The sequence below is a fragment of the Phascolarctos cinereus genome, unplaced genomic scaffold, assembly GCF_003287225.1.
Source record: "Phascolarctos cinereus isolate Bilbo 61053 unplaced genomic scaffold, phaCin_HiC Scaffold_2;HRSCAF=192, whole genome shotgun sequence".
In the NCBI taxonomy this organism is placed as follows: domain Eukaryota; kingdom Metazoa; phylum Chordata; class Mammalia; order Diprotodontia; family Phascolarctidae; genus Phascolarctos; species Phascolarctos cinereus.
The window spans coordinates 313,122,195-313,142,928 of record NW_027555625.1 but is presented as its reverse complement, the minus strand read 5'-3'; the positions used below and the strand labels follow the sequence as shown (position 1 = coordinate 313,142,928).

General features: G+C 43.7%; 1 protein-coding gene across 1 annotated transcript in view; it reads right to left on the bottom strand.

Annotated features, from left to right (window-relative positions):
• The window catches only part of ANGPT4 (angiopoietin 4), a 72,286-nt gene that overhangs the window by 26,552 nt on the left and 25,000 nt on the right, over positions 1-20,734 (bottom strand).

The window sequence follows — 20,734 nt, the reverse complement described above, 5'->3', positions numbered from 1 at the left end:
GGGAAAAACCACAAGAAAGAAAAAAAAGAGAGAAAATAGTATGCTTCCATCTGCATTCAGACTCCATAGTTCCTTCTCTGGATGTGGATAGCATTTTCCATTATGAGTCTTTTGGAATTGTCTTGGATCATTTTATTGCTGAGAAGAGCTAAGTCTATCAAAGTTGATCGTCACACAGTCGTGTACGATGTTCTCCTGGTTCCACTCACTTCTCTCAGTATCAGTTCATGTAAGCTTCTCCAGGTTTTTCTGAAATCTACCTGTGATCAGGTCTTTGGACTCTCAGTTCCTGGCCTGTGCTCCTAGGGAGAGTCTAGTTTAGGAAAGAGGATCTCACATGTTGAAGAATTTTGAGGGTTCACTGGCAAAACAGGCGCAATGGTTAATTTTAAATGTATCTTATTTATTAAGGATATTATTTTATTTATTAAGGATAGACAGTTATAGTGGAAAGAGCAAGAGCTTGGAGACAAGAAGGTTCACATCCCAGCTGTATCACTTCTTTAATCATGTTACTGGGGACAAGCATCTAGGTGGCTCAGTGACTGAAACGCCTGGCCTAGACTCAGGAAGATCTGAATTCAAATCTAGCCTCAGCCACTAACTAGCTGTGTGACCTGGGCAAATCACTTAATCCTGTTTGTCTCAGTTTCCTCATTAGTAAAAGGAGCTGGAGAAGAAAATGGCAAACCACTCCCATGTCTTTCCCAAGGAAAACTGCAAGTGGGGTCATGGAGAGTCTGAAATGACTGAACAACTTGAACAATTGTGGACAAAAACAACTTTTCTAACTCTCACTTGCCTCATCTATAAAATGAGGAGAATAATTTCTGTACTACTTACCTCACAGAGCCAATGTAAAGAAAGTACTGTGTAGACTGCAAAGTGTTATAAAAATGTGTTATTTCTATAGAGATATAAACTGTTATTATTGTTATTATTATTTATTTGAGTAGTGCTACCCAAAGCTTGAGAGCCTGACCCATGGCTGGGCCCCTGGGGACACCAATGTTCAAATTTGTAAGAAGAGAATATAAGCTGTTGGACCTACCTGGGGCAGAGCCAAGGTGTGCTGGTAAATGTTTAACAACTGTCTCTCTCCCTAAAATGGTGTTCACAACACTTTTAAATTTAATCTGCATCATTGACATTTTTTCCATCACTTTCTGAAGTCTAGAAGTCAATAAAATAATAAATCAAACCCTGAATTGTTGCATTTTTTATTTCTGAAGTGTAAATGCTCTGAAATTTTAATAATTGGCTCTCTAGAATAACTCTGAGCCAGCTCTAGAACACTACTGGAGAGAGCCTTAGTGGGGGACCATAGAGAGTGGGAGAAGGCACAGGGTGACAAGTTTTGTCTTGCTTCATTGATAACTGAGCCTTAAATGTGTTGATTATATAGTTATTGCCTTCCTGTCACTGAGTGCTCGACTGGACCATGAGAAGGAATCACACAGGATCCATATTCCACTTCCCCCTAGATGCACTGTTGGGGCTTAAGCCCCTGACCTTCAGGGTGCATTCACTTTGAGTTTGCCAAAGGGCCTCTGGTAAGTCAACTCAATGTCCTTGGCCTTCAGTTAGTTTAGTGGTGTGGGTGTCTGCTGTGCAAGTGAGCAGGGTTAATCACTCTCTCCCACTCTAATCCCTATGTCTGTGAGGCTAATGCCTCCAGTCACTTCCTTGGCCATGTGACTCTCCAGTCTCTCCTTCAGCTCCTCTCCTAAAGTTTTCCTTTAGAACCAAGCTGAGAAGTTGTAGCATATGATTATGATGGAGTACTACTGTGCTATAAGACATGACAAGGGGTGGGGTGCGGGGGAAGAGTGATTTCAGAAAAAACATGGCAAGATCTATATGAATTCATGCAAAGTGAAGTGAGAAGAACCAGGAGATTATTGTGCACAGTAACAGCAATGCTATAATGATGATCAACTCTGAAAGACTTGGCTACTTGATCAAAACAATGATCCAAGACAATTCCAAAGGACTCATGATGAAAAATACTATCCGCCTCAAGAGAGAAAACTAATGAACTCTGAGTCCAAGTTCAAGTATAATTTTCTCACTTTCTTTTTCTTGCTTTAAAAAAATATAGCTAATATGGAAATGTTTTGCATGATTTCATATGTATAATTGATATCATATTGCTTGCCTTCTTTGTGGGTTAGGGAGGGGATGAAAGGGAAAGAGAATTTGGAACTCAAAATTTAAAAAGAAAAGATTGCTATAAAATAAACAATAAATTAAAATGTAAAAGAAAAAAAAACAAATTGTGGGTGGGGGTGGGGTAGAGGGCAAGATGGCATAGATAGACCCTGCCTCTAATACCAGCCCAGCTAGCTAGAGTACTTCCAGCCTGACTAGTAACTTTTCAGTACTAAGTGAGAAGACATGTTTTCTCTCTTATTCCTTGTTTTTAAAAAATCAATAATTTTCTTTCCTTCAGCTCTGAGCCCCCAACCACAGAACCACTCTGGCAAAATACTGCAATTGAAATCTTTCTCTCTCATGCTTGGTGCTGCTCTCTCTGCAACTTCCACTCTCTTGGTATCTGAATGTGCTCCCTGTCATGATGGCTCCCCTCCTCTCTCCTGCTTCTGTGGGCTGCTCTGGTGCCACTACTTTGTCCCTCAGCTCTCACATGGCTTCAGCAGCTCACATTCCTTAAGGATGGGAGAGTAGGCTTATGAACCATGGCATTCCCCCTCCCTCTGTCCCAGGTTAGGGCAGATTTCTGGTAGAATCAAGAAATGCTGGGAGACCCATGCCTGAAAAACAGTAGGCATCTATCTGCAGTGTCTCGATCTCCTTGGCAACACCAAGGCAGTGCTACTTATAAATGAGGGGGTTGAACTAGATGACCTCTGAGGGACGTCTCTTCTAGAGCTAACGCCATGATCCTACTGTGCCTAAGGCACTGAGCATACAAAGACAAACGAACCCTAGAGTAGCTTATTATACATACACACACACACACACACATATACACACATGTATATATGCACAAGGTGCATACACATACATGCATACATATGTGTATACACACTTACGTATACACACGTTTGTATATAGTATACTCATTTAGAGTTCACTTATACATATATGTATAGTACATATATATGTATATAGAGTAAGCTTCTCTAAGAGCTTACTTATGTATGTATATATGTGTTGGTGTATACAAGTTTGTATATGGGAACATGTACACACATGTCCATATATGCAGATATGTAAGGAGGAAAGTATATACGTGGTAACTTGAGGAGGACTGGCAGGACCCCAGCCTCTGAAGAACATCAGCCCTGCATACAGGGGCTAGTCACTAACTGAGAACATGGCTTTTCATGTTCTCTCTGCCTCTGGGAGAACAGGGTGCTTGCTTTTGGGCTCTGCAGTCTGGGTGTGCTGCTGGAGTGGGAGGTTTTCGGTGCACAGAGTCATGTTTCTGTGGTACCACCTGTAGGTCGAGGGTCTAAGGGTCTAATAACGACAATAACAAGAATGCAGCAGAGCCATCACGGACAAAGAATAAGTCTCAGCATCGGAACTCAATCAGCCAATCAGCAAGCAGGTATTAAACATCTGCCGTGTGTCAAGCCCTGTGCTAGGAAGACCTGGGATCAAATCCTGCCTCTGACACATGCTGGCTGAGGGATCCTCCCAGGTCACTTAATCTCTCTGTGCCCCCCAAAACTCTAAGTGGCAGAGCCAGTGCTGGTCTGCATTGGTGGAAGAAGTCCCTTCATTGGGAGTTTCTACATCAAAGAAATCTCAGTCTCAGTCCAAAAAAAAAAGAAAGAAAGAAAGAAAGAAAGAAAGAACCCAACAACAAAACAAAAATTAACAACTATCTAAGTTTCAGATTTCTAAAATACTTTCCCTACAACTAGTTCTTGGGATAAACAGTGCAAGTATTATTACTCTCATTGTACTGGTGAGAAAACCAAAGTTTGGAGAGAGACGGATGGTAGGATCCTTTCAAAGTTGCATAGCTCATTAGCTACAAAGTGAGGCTGAAATCCAGGCTTCCTGACTCCAATCCCAGGGCTATTTCCACAGTGAAAACGATAGTACCAAGATCCTTGTCTAATGCAAAGCTACCTGAAAACCTACCCTGCTTGAGAATAGAAAGGGATAGAATAAGGGGCGAGCCACCCATGACACAGAGTTTCCTTAGAATGGGGAGCTGAGGCTAGCTCTTGTCATTCACCGCAGGAGACTGCTGTTCTGGTCTCCCAGCTGCAAGTGCAGGTCACCAGCTGTGCTTGGGAACAGGATGAAAGGACAGAATGGAAGGCTGCCTTCTCTCTTCCCTCCTCCTTACCCCGGCCCCCCAACACATGCACACAGCTGGGAGTCATCATTCCACACTCCACAGCAGCTGCCACACCCCAGGCACCAAAGGGGCAGGACCAGAGACCCATACTGTTCCGTGGATTCTTCCACCTTTCCCCCCACCCAACCTCAGCCCTACTGGTGAATTGAACTCAGGAGAATAGACCTGTCAGAATGACTTCAGAGGGAGCTGGGGTCACCAGTTGGAGGGGAGAGGATCTATCTCATCCTCAAGCCGATCTGAGATCCAGGTCTTCTCCCTGCCCTTCAAACCACAGCTGGGGGATTCATTGGCTTCTTCTCTCCTATCAAGTTGGGAGTAGGGCGAGGAGACTATAAGACAAGGTGAGGCAGCACCAAAAGCCCGAATTTCTCTGCCTTCCATAGAATATCAGAGCCGGAAGGGCCTTTAGATCACAGAATGTAGAGCGACAGAGCAGGCCAGGACCAGCTTCCTTCAGACCTCTTTGGCAGTCTTGTGTTGAGTTCTGGGTACCACAGTTTAAGAGCAACATTGGGAAGGGAGGAAATATAAAGAGGAAGGTAACCAGGGTGGTCTTGACGGTCTTGAGTCCGTGTCATATGAGGATTAGTTGGAGGAACCAGGAAGATTTATCCTTGAGAAGACTCGGGATTCGATAGTGGGGTTCAAGCACTTGAAAGGCTGTCATGTTGGGGAGTGATGGACTTTTCTGTTCAGCCCCAGGGGATAGAACCAGGAGTAGGAGGAGGAAGTTGCAAAGAGACTTAGGCTGGACATAAGGAAAAATGTCCTAACAGTTGGAGCTGTCCAAAAGTGGAATGCGCTGGGAGAGGTGGACATTTCCCTGTCTTTGGTGCTCTTCCAGCAGAGGCTGAAGGACCACTTCTTGGGAATGTTATGTCTGGATTCCTTTAAGGTTGTACTAGATGGTCCATGAGCTCTCTTCCACCTCTCAGATTAAGTGATTTAGTGATCTTAGACATAAACTGTTGGAGCTGGAAAGGCTTTCAATAATCACCTGGTTCAAGCTCCTCATTTTACTCATAGGGAAACTGAGGCTCAGCGAAGAAAACTGTCTCTTTTTTTGTGGTGAGGCAATCAGGGTTAAGTGACTTGCCTAGGATCACACAGCCTAGGAAGTGTCAAGTGTCTGAGGATGGATTTGAGCTCAGGTCTTCCTGACTCCAGGGCCAGTGCTCTATCCACTGTACTGCCTAGCCACCCCTAAGAAAAGTGTCTCTATGAAGTAAATTGGATGTCACCTTGAAGAGCCTCACCTCATTATTGCTTTGGGTCTGGTTTTAACTCTTCTATTAACATGCTGCATGACCTTGGTTAAGTTACCAAATTTTAGAGTTGGGACATTGTCTAGTTCAACCTCCTGTCCTGTACAGGAATCCTCTCTATAGCTTCTGTGACAGCCTAATCCCTATCTAATAGACCTAATCACTTTCTGAGCCTCAGTTTCCTCCTCTGTAAAATGGAGTCTCAATCCCTGCCTGCCTCTTCCTGTGGGAGTAGTCAAATTCAAATGAGACAGAAGCTGGGGAAGCACTTTGTCACCTATAATGTTGTTTCCCTTGAAGTATTATTTCCTCTGCATTTCAGAGCTCACACCTCTGCTTTGTCAGTTAGGCAGTAAGCATTTATTAATCTCCTATTATATGCTAGACACTCTCTTAAATCTGAGGATACAAAGAAAAGTAAAAAGACTGTCCCTGCCTGACCGGAGCTTACACTCTACTGGGAGAGGCAACATATAAATTATAAGGGCTTAGGGCTAGACTATTCTGGAATGCCCTTTGGGAGCTACTCTGGACTCCTCAACTCATCTTAATTCAACAAACATTTATTAAACACTTTAGATACAAGACACTGTACTTGGTGCTAGGGCCATAAGGAAGAATTTGGAACAGTCTCAGACCTCAAAGAACTTACTTTCTTTTGGGGGTAGGGTGGGGTAAGGATGCCGAATGTATACAGAAAAGAAAATTTAAAGTATATATAAATTAATACAAAGTTATTTCAAAGAAGGGAGAAGTTACTAACAATCATGGGCAGGGAGCAGAGAACGTCTTGTCTAGGTTACAATCTGACTTCTGAGTTCATCATTCCACCAAAACTCTTCTCTCCAAAGTTTCCAGTGAACTCTTAATTGCCAAATCCAATGTCCTTTTCTCAATCCTCATTCTCCTTGCCCTTTCAGCAGCTTTTGGTACTATTAATCATCCTCTTTTCCTTGATACTCTTCTCTCTAGGTTTTTGGGGTACCACTGTTATGGTTCTCCTCTTACCTATCTGACCGTTCCTTCTTGGTGTCTTTTGCTGGGTCCTCATCCAAATCTTGTCCTATAACTATTAAGTGTCTCACAGGATTCTGTTCTGGGCTCTTTTCTTTTCCCCCTCTGTACTATTTCACTTGGTGATATCATCAACTTCCATGGATTTAATTACCATCTCTGTGCTGATGATTCCTTAACCTACTTATCCTGTCAACATCTCTGATGACCTCCAAGCATGCATCTCCAATTGCCTTTCAGACATCTCAAACTGGATGTCAAGTAGACATCTTAAACTCAGTATGTCCAAAATGAACTCGTTATCTTTCCCCTTAAATCCTGCCGTCTCCCCAATTTCCCTATTTCTGTAAAGGATACCACTGCTCTCCTGGTCAGTCAGGCTCAAAACCTAGGTATCAATTCTCATCCCACTATATCTCACCATCCATATTCAATCTGTTGCCAATTCTAGTGCCTTCTTTCTATTATTTCCTATATAGTTTGTATATATTTGTTTGCTTGTTATTTCCTCTCTTAGATTGTGGGCTCCTTGAGGTAGGGACCATCTTTTGCCTCTTTTTATTTCCCTGGACACTGGGTCTGGCATTAAATAAATAGTAGGCACTTAATACAATTTTACTGACTGACTTATGACTTAGGGATTCTCCCAGTTAGAGATGAAGAGGGATTATATCCCAGATATGGGAGATCACTTCTACAAAGACATAGAGTATAAGCTGAGTTTTCATGTTCAGGACACTCAGGAAGTAGGAAAATTTGACTGGAATGCCACTTTGACCCTCATGGGTTAGTCCCTTGCACTCCATAGGGACAGCCCTGGTTCCCTCATACCCCCTTGAATGGCCTTAGTACTCTTCACATCCCCTAGGAACACCCTACCCTTTCACATTCCTGGGCACAGCTTGCTGAGGATTCGCCAGGGTCTGTTAGACCTCTTAAAGATAGTCCCAGGGCCCTCAAACCCCCTGGTGGTCCTCCTTTAGGGTGTTATAGTCTGGCAAGGACCTGGCTGCAGTCTAGGTGGGAGGTAAGAATGTCAGTGGATTATCTAGGACGCACTTTGGAATTTGTTCCTGCTAGAATGTGTGAATGAGTTGTACCCTGAGTTTGATGTGGTAGGGACAGGCTGGTGATGGAGAGGCAAGAAAGGAGTACTTCTGGGTGGTAGCAAGTTGGAGGGAGGGATCTGGGAGAGGCAGTGTGATAAATAGAGCATTGGATTGGCAATCGAAGGACCCATGTTCAAATCTAGTTTCTGCTATTAACCAGCTGTGGGACCTTGAGTAAATCAACCTTTCTGGGCCTCAATTTCCTTACCTGTAAAATTGAAGGAGCTGGACTAAATGATGTGCAAGGTGCCTTCCAAACTTAAGTTCTGTGATCCTATGAGACCCTGTACCCCAGACTGGCCCTGTGCCCATGCAGAGAAGGGCATCACAAAGCTTATAATAGGATGGACAACAAAGGTGGGCACACTGTCTCCAGAAGGCTGCCACTACACATATGAAAATATAGGACTGTAGGATTTAGAGCTATAAGGGATCTTAAAGGCTATGGATTCCTCAGATGAGGAAACTGAGGCCCAGAGAGGAGAAGATAGGTACCTTCCCGAGGTTACCCACTGAATTAGTGGCAGTGCAAGGACAGGACCTCCGACTCCTTGTTACCAGTGCATTGTTCTCTCCCTTGTGTCACATTGTCTGCAGGCTCTTAAAGAGTGCCTAATTGAATCCCCTCATTTTACAGACAAGGAAATTGAGACAGATGGAACAAGCTGCTTCTGTAAGGTTAAGAGCAAATTGAAAGCAGACCTGTGACTCAGACCTAGGTTTTGTCAGAGAATGGCTCACTGGATTTAGAGAATCTTGGAATAAGAGTCTTCCAATTATCTGAGCTGGAGAGACCTGAGAGGCTTAGTCTAACTTTTTCTTCATTCTAGGGGCCCTTTCTCTCCCCTCCCCAAAGGTGGAAGGTCAGCAAACTAGCTTTGACTTACACATTTCCTGGGCATATTTAGAATGACACAGAATCCCTACAAGACCTAAATGCTCCTTAGCCTTGCTTTACCCAGATAGAAAAGTGGACTTAGAAGATTTTAAATGCAAAGGAATGGACACAAAAAGTGTTTTCCAATTATCTTCTGTTGCCCAGAAAAGGCAATTTTGAGGAAGACAACCACTGAAGAAGCCCCTTACCCTCTGGAGAAGCAGGAGCTGACTGTCAGATGTGAGCTGGGGCCACTGTTGCCTAAGACAACAGCCTTTCCCTATTCCTATTCAAGGCCTTCTGGCCTTACACTCTTTCTCTGAATTTCTACTGCAAGCAGCTGGGTATCTCTAGTCTTCATGATCTATATCTTGCCCCTGGACCCAGATGACTCTGGAGGAGAAAGTGAAGCTGGTAACTTTGCACAGCCCTGCCTCACTTAAATCTAATTCATTTGCAAATCATGGCATCACCTCCCTGATGTCAGAGTCCTCTTTGAGAACAAGGAAGGATGGCCAACTGCAAGTAAAGGGACAGGGAGTGTGATCTAGTGGGAAGAGCCTAGGTTTGGCAGCCTGGAGAAATGTGTTCTAATCTCGACTCTGTCACTGACACACTGTGGGACTTGTGTCAAGTCATTTTTTTCCTTGCATAGCTTCCTCTCCTCTCCTCTCCCCTCCTCTCCCCCCCTCCCCTCCCCTCCCCTCCCCTCCCCACGCCTCCCTTCCCCCCACGCTCCCTCCCCTCCCCTCCCCTTCCCTTCCCTTCCCTTCCCTTTTCTTTGCAAAGCAAGGGCGTTTGGCTAGGTGGTTTCTCAGGTTCCTCCTAATGGGCAATCTATGCTTGAAGGTCTCTACTCAGCCTAACATTTTGTGTTTTGTGTCCCGTTCTCTGAACCAAGTTCCTTTCCAGTCTTATTTATCCCAGGAAAATGAACAGCTCTTGGTCCAAAGAAATGGTTCTTAAACTTGTCCACACTGGTAGAACCCTTCAGTTTAAACAAAACTTTGATGGGACCCCGTAGTAAAATCATCTAAATAATTATTTTTAATGCTTATTAGCAAACAACAGAAGATTCAGTAAAAAAAAAACTTGGGGTATTTCAGGATTCCTTCCAGCACAGTTTGAGAAACACTGGTCTTGAGCTCCTTCTCCCAGGGGATTCCTTGAGGGGACACCACAGCTGCCATGCAAAACACACTGAGGTTTCTTAGGGGCGCCACTAGGCTCTGAGCCTGGCCTGGGAGTAAATCATAGGATATAGAAGCTGGAAGGGACCTTAGTCCTCTGAACATTTCTCACTGGATCTCCTCCAGATTTGGGGCTTGGCCTCTCTGGGGCCGGGTTTTAATTTGGGGAGTGAAGAGGCCAGCTGGGCAGCAGGAAGGTCAGATCTTTCGTCCTTCCTTGCCACAGGACTCACCCCCAGCTGGTTTGTGAATTCTTTTCAAAATAGTGAAGGGGTTTTGTTGAGAGAGGCTCAGGCCCAGAAACCAGTGAAGTTAGCACCACCAGCAAGAGAGCAAACACTGGGTCTTTATTTGGGGAATGGAAAAAAAGATGAAGCAAAATAGGATCACTAATGGAGAAGGATAGACCCAGCCAGTGAGAGCCTGTTAATGAATAAGATGCTCCAGAGGACCAGGGGAGAGGTTTCCCAGCCATGTGTGGGTAAGATATTGGGGAAGGGAGAATGTGAAGTGGAGATATTCAGAGCTGGAGAGACCTAGAACATAGAATGTTAGAGATGCCAGTCTCCTTAGGACACACCATCAGAACTAGACAGGATCTTAGAACACAGAATATTAGAACTGAAGGGTCCTTATAAACCCAAACATTGGCTATGACATCTGAAAGGGAGTTTAGCAAGCATCAACTTCATTTTGGTGCCTAGAAAACTGAAGCCAAAGAGGTGAGAGAAATGATTATTTTTATTATATTAGTAACCAATTACTATTGGGGAAATCCAGGATTTTTTCCCTTCCTATTTCCTTATTCTCTACTAGGTCAAGTCAGCCCCTGAAGAATAGGGCTGATAATGAGATTGATTTAACCTTCTCCTCAATCTTGTTCAGACCCTACCCAACTGTGGAAGCCCATGGTGTTCTACTATGGCCTGGGGAGGGGGGCATAGACCTTTTGTCTAGATTACTCGGGCTGAGGGTGGTCTGGGAGTAAGAGTGATTGATATAATCAAAGTGATGATCCTCCAGCCCTTCATTAGAATAGGCCCACCTCTCATTATAATATCCATTATTCTCATTGTTAACCAATTGAGTTGAGTGCTTCTGTCAGGAACACCCACTCTTCCAAGGGCATATAAGCATCAATAGGCCACCATGATCCTCTTTGGTTTATGAGAGACAGCCAAATGACTATCCTTTTATTAATAATTAATAAAATGATTAATTACTCAGAAATGATGTCTCTCAAACTTTTTATACATTACAGAGGGCAAATGACTTGCCCAGAGTCACACAGCAAGTTAGTCACACAGCACAGCACATGGCTTAGGACCACTGATTTTGAGGATGACACATGAAGAGACTGAAAACTAGGCAGCCGAGATTGAACTTCCCGTCTGATCCCACCCTGGGGAGGATTGTGAGACAAGGGAACTGCCTTCTTCCAAAGCTGTGATGTTGTAACTGGTTACCTGGGGACCCCAGAGGGAAAGGATAGAGAACATGGAAATGGAGAATTCTGTAGAAAAGAGAGACTAGAGAGACAGAGAATAGAGAAAGGGCAGGGATAAAGGGGCACCAGAAGAATTGGGGCTAGCTAGGATCAAGAACATCCAACGTCTTTAGGGACATTTCAACCTTTACTAGACTGTCAGAGGGGAAGGGAATGAATGTCAGGGACAACTGAAAAGTTAAAGGATCACAGATACAGACCTGTATCTATGGGAAATGACCTCGGAGATCCCCTAATCCAACCTCTTCCTTTTCTAATGGGGGAATTGAGACACACATGGATAGTAAGGAGCAGAGCTGGGGTTTAAACTCAGGTCCTCTCATTCCAAATTCTGGGTTCTTTCCTGCACTGCATCTATTATCTAATTTGATCCCACAACAACCCTGTGAACCAGATGCTGTTACTACTCTCATTTTACAGATGAAGGCATATCGGGCAGAGAAAATGCAGACGGTCTTATGACTTGGGGTAGGAGAAAAAGCAAGAAAACAAACCCCAAAACAAACCCAGGAGAATAGGAGACCTGGAAAGAATAGTTCAGTGATTATAACTTCACTCCTCTGTAGGGGCTAGAGTTGCTGCATCTTATAGTAGCTGGTCACACAGCAGGATAAGAGCCCTTCTTTCCTAGTAGGAATTAGCCAAGAGATTGAAGAAGAATGGTAAGATCAGAGGCACTTTTTTAGGATGGCTTTCTTATCTACTTCCATTCAAAACCCCCCATTTTAAATCTAGTGGGTGTGTGTGTGTGTGTGTGTGTGTGTGTGTGTGTGTGTGTGTTCATACAGAAGGGACCTTTATTAATTTTCAAGGGAACTCCTCCTTTCCAATTCTTGGTCTCCGTGAGGGAAAAGAGAAAGGACTGAGGAGCCAAATGGTAACCAACCTGCCCACTTCCCCCCAACAATGGGCTCTTCTTACTTTTACAAGAAAGGAATTAGCTTAAGGTCTATTTGGTTCCTAACTCCAGTGAGGCTTAAATAAATGAAAAGCAGGGAGAAGTGGAAGCCAATGCTACCTTCTCAGCTTTCAGTCATTCCTACCTGCTTAGAAGGAGCCTAAGGTTAGGCAGGTAGCCATGGTACAGGGGAAAGTTCACTGGCTTTGGCATCAGATGACCTGGGTTCAAATCCCACCCCTCCTACTTCTGACTCTTATTACCTATGTGACCTTGAGCAAGTCAGTTTCCTCATCTGTAAAATGAGGGAGAGTTGGGCTTCCCTTCTGGCTCTAGATCTATGATCCTGTACCCCTGTATCTGGAGCCAGGAGTATCCTGATGCTGCTATGGAGGGCTAGATATCGTTCTGTCTGACCATGAGAGAAGTATTGATCCCATTTATTGCTGTGCAAGTTTGGTTCAGCTCAGTCCTATTGGGTTCCTTAACAACCAGATATCAAGGGAGGAGCCAGCTTCTTCCCAGCTTCCCACAGTCCAGAGCTGTTCTGGATGTGATGGAACCAGTCCTAACCAGCTTTCAGAGAGCTCATTGTTAAATTTTCAGTGGGAGCATTTACACATCAGATATCTGCAATCCCCTACAAATCCAGGATTGATTTTTTGTCTTGTTGATCACCAAGACTTAAGAAAGTGTTAATAATGCAGATTAAATTTAAAAGTTTTCGTGCATACATGCCTACCCCCTGGTTAAACATTTCTCAGCATACCCCCTTTATTGGTCTATAAACATTGCTTGAGCTCAGTAATCGAAGTCTTGGGGAATGAAGTCATCACCAGACTGGAGGCCTGGTGACTAGAGGGTAACAACATTAATAATAGTTGGCATTTATATAGTGCTTTAGGGTTTGCAAAGTGCATTACACACATTATCTCATTAGGGCTTCAAAACACCCCTGACTTCAGGAGATTGGGACTCCCAGTCTTCCCTAATAACACCAGATGGGGTCAGATGTAAGAGGTAATACTAATAGGGAGAGTAGTAGATATTAGATTGTGTCCCTCCCTCCTCAAGTAAAGACTGGACAATTAAGACAATTAATAGAGAAGCAACAATGAAAGTTAAGGCTAATACTTCCTTCTCAGGAGATATGCAGGTCTCTGCTTTGGCTGGGGAAGGGGCTGGATGCTGGAGCTCTCAATGAAAATCTCTTTCCTTGGGATTTTTCAGCTTAAGAGTTTGCTAGTACTTTCCTAGACACATCTTTTTTTCCACAGAGGTCAGAAGGGGCCCCTTAGCTAGCCATCTTCCAGGTGTGTCAACTCAGGCCAAAAAGTAATTTGTCCAAGGCCACAGAGGTAATTAGTAGCAAAGCTCAAACCAGAACCTAGGGCTAGAATGAGAGAATCATAATTTATAGCTGGGAGGGAGCTTAAGTTTCTCCTGGGCCAGCCCCCTCATACAGGAGAGGAAATAGAGGTGCAGGGATCATAAGTGAATTGCCCAAGATTGCACAGCTAACTATTGGCAATACCAGTACTAGGGAGCCCAGATTTTCTGACTCCTAGACTAGTATCTAGGGCAGCTAGTTGGTGCAGTGGATAGATTGCAGGGCTTCCAGTCAGGAGGACTTGAGTTCAAATCTGGCCTCAGACACTTACTGTGTGACCCTGGGCAAGTCACTTAACCCTGTTTGCCTCAGTTTCCTCATCTGTAAAATGAGCTGGAGAACCAAATGGCAAACCACTCCAGTATCTCTGCCAAGAAAACTCCAAATGGGGTCAGGAAGAGTTAGACATGACAGAAATGACTCAGCAACAAGGAGGCATTCTACTGCCTCTGGAATTTCCAATGATTCCAAAAGCACACCCTTTCCCAGCCACCCCTATACTGTCTGTGCTTCCTGCCGCTGGTGGGAATCATTGGAAGTTTCTCGGGGGTCATTGAAACTTTCATTAGGGGAAGATCCCTGAGCTTGGAGTTACGCTGGCCTGATTGTGGCCTGCTATGACACCTCTGGTCACTTACTTTCCCTCTTTCCGGGTTCACTCAGTAGTGATTTATCGTCGTCGTTGTTGTCGAGTTGTGTCTTTGCACTGCTACATCCCAGGCTGGTTGTGAGGGACATGAACTACTGCTTACCTGACCAAGACAGACAACTTTTGGATAGAGTCCTAGTTGATTCTTTTGTTGTTTTTTAATTGTTTCAAACGCTTTCTGACCCCGTTTGTGGTTTTCGTGGCAAAGGTACTGGAATGGTTTGCCATTTCCTTCTCCAGCTTATTTTACAGATGAGGAAACTGAGGCAAACAGGTGAAGTGACTTGCCCAGGGACACACAGCTAGTAAGTGTCTGAGGCCACATTTGAAACCAGGAAGATGAGTCTTCCTGACTCCATGCCCTATCCACTGGGCCACCTAGCTATCCCAGGAGGATTATTCCCTGATAATCTCCCTCAAAGGATGATGGTGAGGAAGGTGTTTTGTAAACTGTAAAGCCTACAGAAATGTGATCAAAGTCCTGTTCTTATTATTAATTTGTCAGATATGCAGTGGAAGCTACAGATTGAAGATTTCCACTTCCATATAGTTACTAAGCATTGTCCTTGGTTGCCTCTTCCTCCCACATCCACCTGTCCTTGGCTCCCTTCCCTGTACCTCTCCTCTCCTGCCTCCTACCATAAGCTCCTTGGCCCTCTGAGGGGAAACACAATGTGTAGAGTGGAGAGTACCAGATTTGGATTCGGGGACCTGGGTTTAAATTCCAAGTTTTCCCTGCTCTTGTGACCCTGGGCAAGTCACTGGGGCTTAGGATTCAGAGGTGGAAGAGATCTTCTAGTCTGACCCTCCTCATTTTAAACAGGTGAAAACTGAGGCTCAGAGAAGTTAATTGTCTAAAGTCACACAGGTAGCAGAGCCAGGATTTGGATCCGGGGTGTCTGATTCCAAATCCAGTGATCTTTCCGCTTCATTAGACTGCGTCTTTCTGTGCCTTTCTGAGCCTCAGTTTCTTCTGCTGTTAAATGATGACATTGAACTGGACAGTCTCAAGGATTCTTTCCAGATTTAGGCCCTATGATATTTATTTAGAGGGGAGGCTGGGCCTGAGGAATTCCCAGACCCTCCAGGCCAAGGACTAAGACCTCAGTCCTGCCCCCCTGCCCTAATTGGAAATGTGCTGGACTTGTTTTTCTTATTTTATCTAAATTGAAGGAGCACAAGGGGCCAGGAGCACCAGGCTTTCGATCTGGCTATTTTCATCCCTGGGAGAAATTCATTCTAGTTGGACCCAAAACCCTGAGTGGAGCTTGCAACTGGAGCAGAATGGAGGGAGACACAGAATAGAGAGAACCCTTAACCAAATGGACTCCGCTGCTGAAAGGAAATGATTCCTGCATCTCAACTAATCAATGAGTTAATCAGTTGGTCAAGGCACAGGCTTTACCTGTAAAATGATGTGGGGGGAGGGAAAGATTAGATCCAAATTTCTTCATTTGAGAAATATTTGTTAAACGACCATTGTGTGAAGAATTCCGTAATTGGTACGCTCTAGATCAGCATTTTTCAAAGTGGGAAATGTGGTCTCCTGACCTGAGCGGGCTTGTGATCAACCAATTAGATGGTGGGAAGATGGCTTCCCTTCCCCAAAATAGCCCATTATGTCTCCGATACAACAATACCTACCATGTCCTCCAACATGCAAGGTGCCAACCTCCCCCATTTGAGGCTTGGCTTTGGTCTCTCAAAGCAGTTAAATAACTTACTTGATTCCCTAGACATCTATAGCAGCAGCTGCATTGGTACTATAGGAAAATTCTTTCCTTTCCCTTCTCCCTGCCCCCCCCCCAAAACTATCTCCTACGTCCGCATAATCTCTTGGCCATGGCCGATGCCCCATAGGAGGGGCTGTTCTGTGCTCAGGGTCACTGAGAGGTGAATAGGAGACCCATTTCCCTGTTTTAATTTTGTGTGGGACACAGTGAGTCACACAGGATGAGCAGGCACTGATGGGTTGTGGTCTTCATTGCAGACTTCATTACAATATTCCCTTCCCCCTTCCCACCTCCATCCACCTCTCTTCCAAACATCCCTATTTCTCTCAAGGAAACCACCATCCTTCTCGACTTTCAGGTTCCTAACTTTGGTATTGTCTTTGATTCTCCACTCTCATTTACCCCACACGGACAATGAGTTGCCAAATCTTGTCATTTTTACTTCCATAAATTCTCACAAATGTCTCTTCCCTCCCTTTTCTTTTGCTTTTTGGTGAGGCAGTTGGGATTAAGTGACTTGCCCAGGGTCACACAGCTAGGAAATAGCAAGTGTCTGAGGCCAGATTTGAACTCAGGTCCTCCTGACTCCAAGGCCAGAGCTCTATCCACAGCGCCACCTAGTTGCCCCCCTACCCCCTTCTTTTTACTCACATGGCTGCCACCTGAGTTCAGGTTCCCACCTCTGAATTTTAGACTATTGCAACAGGCTCTTAATTATTCTCCCTGCCTCATGGCTCCTTCTCCAATCTATCCTTCACAGAGCCTCAGAAATGATTTCCCTAAGACACAGGTCTGAGCACACCACTCCCCTACTCAGTAAACTTCAGTAACTCCCTAGTACCTCTAGGATCAAATATTATTTTATCTTTGTCTCATCATTGACATTTTTGAATGTCAATTTTGGAGTACTTTTATAATGTACATAATTATTAGTATAGTAGTTCAGTATATAATTAATGAATAAGTAAATATGCAGATATTGGTAGTATGTGCTTGACATTATTTTTTTAAAAAATAATTTATTTTTAATTTTCATTTAAAAAAATTTGAGTTCTGAATTCTATCCCTCCCTTCTACCCATTGAAAAGGCAAGAAATATGATATCAACTATACATATTCCATATTAGCCATGCTGCAAAAGAAGCAAGAACAATAAAGTGAAAAAATTAGGCTTCAATCTGCATTCAGAATCCGGTTATCATAAGTTCTTCAGAATTGTCTTGGATCATTGTATTGCTGAGAATAGCCCAGTCATTCACAATAATCAGCATATAATTGCTGCTATCTTTTTCCTGGTTCTTCTTACTTCACTCTGTATCATTCATATAAGTCTTTCTAGGTTTTTCTGAAATTTACCTGCTTGTCATTTCTTATATCACAAAAGTATTCCATTATGTTCATGTACCACAACTTGTTCAGCCATTCCCCAATTGATGGGCATCCCCTCAATTTCCAATTCTTTGTACCACAGAAAGAGCTGCCATAAATATTTTGTACATGTAGGGTTTTTTCCTTTTTCTTTGATCTCTTTGGGATACAGACCTGGCAGTGGTATTGCTGAGTCAAAGGATATGCGCAATTTTAGAGCCCTTTGGGCATAGTTCCACATTGCTCTTCATAATGGTTGGATCGGTTCACAACTCAACCAGCAATGCACATCCTCGACATTCTTTTATTGATGAGTTGCATGATCAAAAAAGTTTCGAATCCCTAAATATAGATGATTGGCAAAGTCTCTTCTAGTTATGATATTCTTTGCTGTCAGCTCAGATATTTTATGTTCTAGGATCCCTTTATTATGTTTATTTCTCTTTTATGGATTTTATAGACAGGCAGTTTTGTTGATGGAATAGCAAAGGAGGGAGGAGGGAGTTCCAGGTTTCATTTGCAAGCACAAGGGGCAGGAGGTGTAGAAATCAGGGCCAAGAGAGGCTGGAATCACTCCTGCCTGTGATTTGTTATGGAGACTTCCTTGGATGTGGCATTCGCCAATGTATGACTGCCTCTGGGCCTTAGAATATAATACTAGTCATCCCAGACATTTGAATAGTGCTTTACAATTAAAAAAAACCCCATCTTTCATATAAAGGGAGGTGTCTGGATAGGAGCAGGAGCTGAGAACTAAGAAAGATATACTGCCTGGGAATTCAATTCAGATCAGGATCATTTATAACTATATGTATAACACTCTGAGAGACTCTCTGGAGGAGCTTTAAAGTTCATAATTCTGTAACTCATATTTCTTTTCTTTTTTTGGGGGGTAACTCATATGTCTAGGGTAGTTGGTTTATACACAGCCAGCGAGAGAAGGGCCTTTGGAGACCAGCTAATCTAACATCCTCATTTTATAGATGAAGAAACTGAGTCACAGATTAGTAGAAGACAATTGCTCAAGGTAGTAAGTAGTAAGTCATTGAATCAGTCAGTTAGCAAAATTAAACACCTACTTGTGTACCAAGTGCTACCATTGAGAGAGAGCCAGAATCTGAACCCAGGTCTTCTGACACCAAATCCACAGCTCCTTCTACTACAATACACTATTTACTTTAAGGTTTACAAAGCACTTTTCTCACAACCGGTGAAGTCAAGAATGCAGGTGGTGTTATTTCTATTTTGAAGATATGGAAAATGAGACTCAGAGGTTAAGTAACTTGCTTAGGGTGATCCCTCTCATTGGAAACAGACTTCCCCCTTCAGACCTTACCTAGCACTTACAACAGTCCAGTTATACACTTATCACATAGCATTGTGTAAGTTAGTAAGAGTTGGAGCTAGGATTTGAACCCAGGTCCATGGCTCTTTCTACTACTATTGCCACATTGCCTTTATCATAATAACAACAACAGTAATCTCTTGCCTTCTCAATGGGTGGGTGGAGGGTGGAGGGAGGGAGAGAATTTGCAACTAATAATAATAATAATAATGATAATAATAACAACAAAAACTACTTTAATAAGTATCACCACTCAGGCCCATCACTGAAAACCTCCTCCTTGAGAGAATAATACCAAATTTTGACCCCTTTAAAAACCTCTCCTAAGGGCTTTCCATCTTCTTCCAGGAGGTTTGGATGAAGACTGCCCTTCCCTCATCCAGGGTCTTAAAATCACTACTAAACTTCTTCCAAGTAAACTCTCAGTCTCAGTTTACCTCTCTATATGATTAAAAAGCAACCCCCCCCATAATTCCTCCAAATGCTTTCTGGTTCCAGCTATGGGGAGGGTGTGTGTGTGTGTTGGGAGTTGGAGGGGGAAGGAAAATTGCCAGTCAAGGGGAACATGAACCATTCCCCACGGTGTTTCATGGATCTTTCTGAAGGGACAAAAATCTCAAAGCTTTGATGACCCAACACAGTGGATAGAATGACAGGCTAGAGAGAATTAGGGCAGCTAAATGGTGTGGTGGACAGAGCTGTGGGCCTGGAGTCAGGATGATCTGAGTTCAAATGTGGCCTCAGATACTAGCTGTGTGATCTTGGGCAAGTCACTTAACCCTGTTTGTCTCAGTTTCCTCATCTGTAAAATGAGCTGGGGAAGGAAATGGCAAACTACTCCAGTACCTTTGCCAAGAAAATCCCAAATGGGGTCACTGAGAGTTTGAAACTACTAAACGACAACAAAAGAATCAATGGGTACTGTATCCAAAAGTTATCTGTCCTGGTCAGGTACGTAGTACGTAGTAAGTAGTCTGGGATGTAGCAGTACAAAGATTATTCTCATTTTGTAGGAAACTGAGCTCAGAGAGGTCAAGGGTGGTGAGGAGGAAACTGCAAACTTCAGAGCTGAGATGCAGTTTCCAAATCCAATTACTCCACTACACCATGCTGTTTCAGAACTACACAATGTCCCAGCTCTGCTCTTTCATACAACCCGGAGGCAGAGAAGACAATACACAGCTAGCGGTAATGCACAATACTATGTGATAACTGCACAACTGGACTGTTGTAAGTGCTAGGTAGGGTCTGAAGGGGAAGTTTGTTTCCAAGGAGAGGGATCAAGGAAGGCTTCATGGCAGAGGCTGAATTTGAGTTGGGCTTTAAAGTGTCAGTAGAATTTCAGCTGCAGGAGGCTGGTAGGGAGGGCATTCAAGGCAGAGGAAAGAGCCTAATGAAGGACATTGAGGCTCCAAAGTTGGGGTATATAGGAGGGACATCAAGGAGGCCCTTTTGGCTGGGGCATGAAAAGAACCAGGTGACTGAAATTCAGCCTAGACTAGTTTAGGAATAGATCTGGAAAGAAAATGACCGTTTCTTGGGGAGGCTCCCAGAGAAGAGCTTGTATCGAGGGCAACCTGGCCATAGGATCTAGGACAGATGTATCCAGAGCTGAAGATTCCGTAAGCAAGATTTACCACTGAGGTAGTGCAATGTAGTGGACATTGAATCCTTCCTCAGACACCCATTAGCTGTGTGACCCTGGATAAGTCACTCTGTGCCTCAGCTTTCTCATCTGTAAAATAATAAAGTTGGACTTGAGGGATTCTGAAGTCCTTCCTAGTTCCAAATCAACGAATCTATCTGGAAAGAGCCCTAGACTAGGACCCAGAACACCCAAATCCACATCCTGGCACTGATCCAAGTTGGGTGATCATCTCTCTGTAACCTCAGTTTTTCATTAGCAAATGAGGACAATATTCATCATGCTACCTAATCTTCAGGAATGCCATGAAGAAGGTGTAAAAACCATAAAGCACTGTGGGAATGTGAAGCACTTTTATTATCTCTTATGGTGGATAAGGCAGAAATCCGCGATGGCTGT